The sequence below is a fragment of the Mycetomoellerius zeteki genome, unplaced genomic scaffold (genome assembly GCF_001594055.1).
Source record: "Mycetomoellerius zeteki isolate Tzet28-1 unplaced genomic scaffold, Tzet1.0 scaffold297, whole genome shotgun sequence".
Lineage (NCBI taxonomy): Eukaryota > Metazoa > Arthropoda > Insecta > Hymenoptera > Formicidae > Mycetomoellerius > Mycetomoellerius zeteki.
This window is the reverse complement of record NW_017257279.1, coordinates 489,857-495,341: the sequence shown is the minus strand read 5'-3', so window position 1 is coordinate 495,341 and position 5,485 is coordinate 489,857. Positions and strand designations below refer to the sequence as shown.

General features: G+C 37.0%; 1 protein-coding gene across 1 annotated transcript in view; it reads right to left on the bottom strand.

Annotated features, from left to right (window-relative positions):
• Window positions 1-5,485, bottom strand: part of ush (Zinc finger protein ush) — a 262,597-nt gene that overhangs the window by 224,670 nt on the left and 32,442 nt on the right. The window lies entirely within an intron of this gene.

The window sequence follows — 5,485 nt, the reverse complement described above, 5'->3', positions numbered from 1 at the left end:
ATCAGCACTCTGATTGTTTTCACGCTACTTCTCTCGCTGCATCGCTGCAGATAAATTGTGTGCATCATAGCATTGCACTCGCGCGACTCGATATTCCCAGATCGCCAAATAGGTTCTTCCGCTCATTGAAGAGAACCGCGAATGTCGCATTTCGAATCGCGGCACGATTTTTCCGAGAATATCGGAGCGTCACGACGAGCGTCATGACGCCCGGCTGTCGGAAACGCGTCATTTAAACGTCAACGACCGAATGCATCTCGCTTAGGTAGGTGCATCGGAACGCACGTTGCACGACGCAGTTTTTTTTTCTGGATTGCGTCGCCGTCGCGTGATTTTCGTTCGTTCTCTCATCGGCGGGACCGACGATAAGCGGTCGCTGTTTTCCAACAATCGCGGCTCTCTCGCCGTTATATGCGCTAGCAGATTGCATTGTTGTCTTGTCCCAGAGATCACCGTGAGGGTATCGGCCTTAGCCCGCGGCGATATCGGACGCAGAACCGATATGGAGCGAAGGAGAGATGACTTTTCCGCGGGATAAGGACGGCCGAGATCGAGGCAGAACAATACGCGTTGTTGACACTCGCCGTCGAATCTCGCCGAACGTGTGCCAAATCTCGCGGTAATATTGGCGTTCAGCAGAAAAAGCAGCTTTGTAGATGTTAAAAATAACAAAAAAAAATTATTTCTAATTGGAAGGATCGAGTTACTTGCTTTGATTTGACATCTAACAATGCAGATCTAAAAAGAATTTTGTTGGACATCAAAATAATTTATATTAGATACAATTAAAAAAATAAACGATACTGCAAAATAAATTTGAATATATTCATAGCATCCAATTTTTGAGGTTCCCAACATAATTATTTTTAGATCTGTCAACAAAATTGTTCCTTCTGTGTTCTCTTTTTCGTCAGTCTTTTTTTTTTATTCACATCACATCCAATTCACCGATATTGTACATACGGTATTGTACGTTTATCGAGCATTTCATCGCTCTCGACGTAAATTATTTTAAGACATCCTTTATATATTTATATTTACTGTGCCGTCATTTTTATAAAGCTGACGTATCGCACGTTCAATCTACAGTGTACGTTACAGATACGCCTTTGTTACAGCACGCGAGCTGCTTACCGTTCCGAAAGCGGTGTAAGCCCAGTTTTGCAACATTATGAATTTCAATGAGGCGCGCGTATAAACGGTGTGTATCGATTTTAGCCCAGCGGTGAACTGCCGTGAAATTTTGGCTTACATATCCCAACGCATTAATGGGAATTAATAGGTATCGCTCGAATGATGTATTACTTAATTAACGCATTGTTATTGTTGTACCGTTAGACGGAACGTTATTTTATTAGCGTATTATATTACCATCACTGATATTTCCCACGTATTTAGCGCATAAACGCAATATATAATTCTATACATTCATTCTATACACACTTAGATATCAAAGGAGCAATAGTAACCTCAATCCCTCGAATTGTAAATCATATTTTGTTATTTTTAACTTCTATGTGTGTCAACATGTAAACCAATCCATTTCTGGGATTAGTTTCAAAGTAAACAATGTTCATATCGATGTAAGCATTTAATAAATAATTAACTAAATTTGAGTCGACTTGTTAATACATTTTCTTAAATTGTTTAATTCAAGAATTGTTTTAGTTAAATTAACGAAAAATTAAATAGGAGCCTTGGCAACCTAAAAAAAGTATAAATCAAAAATAACTCAATTGTTATAATTTGATATTATAAATTTAACAGAGCAATATACAATAATTATACAATAATACTAATCGTTTATACATACATTTCTTAAGTTAAATTATTCAACTCCATTGTTCCAATTAAATTAACGACAATATTGAATAGAGAAGTAGTGACGACCTGTAGAAATGTTTAAAAATAACTCAAATTATAGATATAATTATACAACAATATATATGATACAACATAATATAACATTATAGGATATATAGAATTTTATACTATATTAAATTTAATAATATAATTCTTTAACAGTATAATTTTAAAGGTATATCGTTTCATTAATTAATAAGATATAAATATGATAAAAAATAAAAGGAATATTAAAATATAAGAATATTTTTCTTGGACGACATGACTAGCATACTGCAGTTTATTATCACTGATACACTTCCACAAATATTCCAACAATTATCTAGCGAATGATAATGTAATTCCAATATACCCTTCCGTTAATTAATAAAATATAAATATGATAAAAAGTATAAATCGTAAGGAGTATTAAAGCACAAAGTAAAAATATCAACACATAATTAAGCGAAGCAAGCTATATTCAGTTAAAGCGGATCTTGAAGCCTATAAATATTATTTTTGCCTGAATCTTACAATATTTCAGCAAACTACGCGCCAAAACCGATTATCGGTCGATCTCGAAACACAGTCCTATATTAGAGCTGGATACGTAATATCACAAATTTAAATTGACGAGCAATTTAATACAGATGCTAATGAGGTCTTAAAAAAATTAAAGAATTTATTGAGAAAAATATCTTGCGGCCCGACTTGCGGACAAGGAGGAGGCCTCAGCGTTTATCCAAATAAATGCAAATTAACGGTGGGACATAAATTGTATACGCGATCCCCAGTCTCGTGCTTCGATAAGAAGGGATCACGCGGCGATTTGAGAGCGATAAGGAACTTTTAGTGGTGCATCGAAAGACGCGTGAAGCGACGCGACTGACCTCGAGGTAAATAGGTAATTTCCATGATTCATAATCGTTATCTGCGCGATAATATGCTTCTTCAAACTGCTCACGCGCACTTATTCACCGCTGATACTCGCACCACCGACATAATGGCGAAGCAGCGAAACGCATTCCTAATATTAGCCATCGACAGGATCCAGCCATCTCATCAAAAGTCGCTTATCGCCGTTCAAGAATCCTTGAAATCTTGCGAAAGGCTCACCTGGACACCTGTTATGGAGCAAGTGGATTCCGATCGGAATTATTTCGTTTTCCATAGAAAACACAATAGAAATCTAATTGAAAATTTCATATCCTGGCTTTCTCGTGCGACTTGAAGTTGATTCTTTCTTGGCAAAAATTCCAAAATTACAGTTTAGACAATGGACGTTGAAAAATGAGTCATTCTGTCGCGAATGAAGCTTCAAGGACGATCGTTATCGCGACTGTAGAACATGATTAATTCGTCCTGTGTGCGCATCATTTAAGTTGCAGCCTTATTATCTCAGGTGTGTGCAACACGTTTCTTATTGCAAACGTTTAGTCATTCATTCTTACGCTCTTCAAGGTCAACGTTAATAAACGTGGCCGCCTCATTTCGCGTTGATACACGATTAAAATTATGAATTATATCGCTACTATTTGCGTCTTTTGCCTGTGGCTCTTTAAATCACACTCGAGAAAATTAATTCCAATCGAATTAAATTATAAATAATTAAATTACATCCCACGCGGATAAAAATGCGCGGCCCGCACGTTTATCGCGCATTTATCGTTAATACGTCCAAAGTCTCCATTATTCCTTGCGATTGTCTCAACGGGTTCAACGATTATTCATCGTCGCGGTCGACACAATTAAGACGCGGAACGGAGCCGGAGAGCAGCCGAGAGAGATGAATGACGTTCGTTGCTTTTTAAGAAGGAACAAAAAGGAGAAACCGCGCATCGCCGAGGACCGTCGATAGGATATCAGCTGATGATGGTGGTCAGCCGGACGGAGATAGCAATAATGAGTGCAACGGGAGGAAAGTTTCCATCGGGCGAATAACCATTAAAAGCGGCTTCCCCCGAGCAAAGGAGAAATGGGAAGAAGAAAGAGAAAGAAAAAGGAGGGGGAGAAAGGGCGACAAGAGGGCAACCGGATGATGGACTGATTACGCGCTCTGAGATAGTCGCCTGATACTTGGACTTCTAGGAATTCCAAATGCCTGTCGTCATGTTGTAGGTCGGTCGAATTCTGCAGGAAAAGAACGAGTTTGCTGATGTATCCTAAAATTTAGCCAGGTAAGGATTTGAAAATAATTTTGTTGTAATATTGCAAAAAATTTTAGCAAAACATTCTAGCAACCAGTTCTTTGAGCGTCTTACATAATTATCTTATACTGTTAAATATCAAAGGAGCAATGGTAACCCAATCCCTTGAGTTAAATAACATTTTGTTATTTTTAACTGTCGTGTGTATTAAAACAGAAAATTATCGAAATAATCTATCAAAATAAATTAATAATGCCAATATCAAGTTTTTTTAACCGGGAATAATCTGCAGGATAATTTTTACCTCAACAGCGAAAAAATAAAATTCAATCTCTTATAATATGTAGTTTCTTTTATTGATTGAAAATCTATTTTTATTTTATTAAATTTCTTCTTGTTTTATTTTTTAAATGTTAAATTAATCTATAAACATAATGATTTCTAATGCTAATAAAAAACAATATTGTAAAATATGTAATTAATAAGTGATTTTAATTGGGGTATAAAAATCACTTCAGATGATTGTTTATATTGAATCGTTTTAATGATCCAGATATTACATCTATATATATATATTTAAGTATTAATTACCTAAATGAATTTAATTAACTTTACTTCTTTCATTGGAGAATGTATGTATTTAAGTCAAATATAATATGTTTGACTTAAATATATTCATTTAAGATAATAAGTTCACTTTTGATGATTAATAATTATTGTGATAACTCGAGGTTAACATTTTTTTAGGTGACTATTATTCTAAAATAGGGAAGCGATATCTCGTTCGAAAAAACCGGTTTTAAAGAAGGAAAAATTCTCAGAGAGAGCTATAAAACAGTGGCACTCAGAGTATTTCAATTTACTAGTATCTTACTCTTTACTGCTGTAGCATTTATCTACATTTCTAAAAATACGTGATCCTTTCCGATTAGGTGTGAGATATTGGTGCGCCAGTAGCCGTTAAAAAAGCATCAAGCATTTAAAGTGCCAGACAAAGACCGGATAAAGTAGCCCTTGTTTCCCTTCATGCCTTTTTAAACGGTCAAACGTCGCGTAAAGCACGCAGCTTGTACCGCCGTCGGCGCGTAAGGACACCTCTTCGTCGGATGGAAGGGTCCGGTGAAGGCCGGTAAGGACGACGAACGAGATACCCTGCCGAAAGTTAAAAGAGAATCCATCCATAAATAAGCGCCGACTCGCGGAGATTCGCCTCGGCTCCGACTCGACTCGGCGAGAGGAGGGAATCGGCGCGCGATCTTCCAACGGAATAATAATGCGGGTGAAATAAAACCAGCCTCCCCGCACCCACACACCGTAAGTGCGCGCGCGAAGGAGAAAGAGAGAGTACCCACATAATATCCCCATAGAGAGATGGGAAGATCAAACACTGAAATTACAGCATTGTGAGCATTCCTCTCGTCGGGCCACTCTTCTTCTTCTTCTTCTTCTTCTTTTTCTTTTTCTTCTTCAGCGTTGCGCATACCGATAACGTTCTT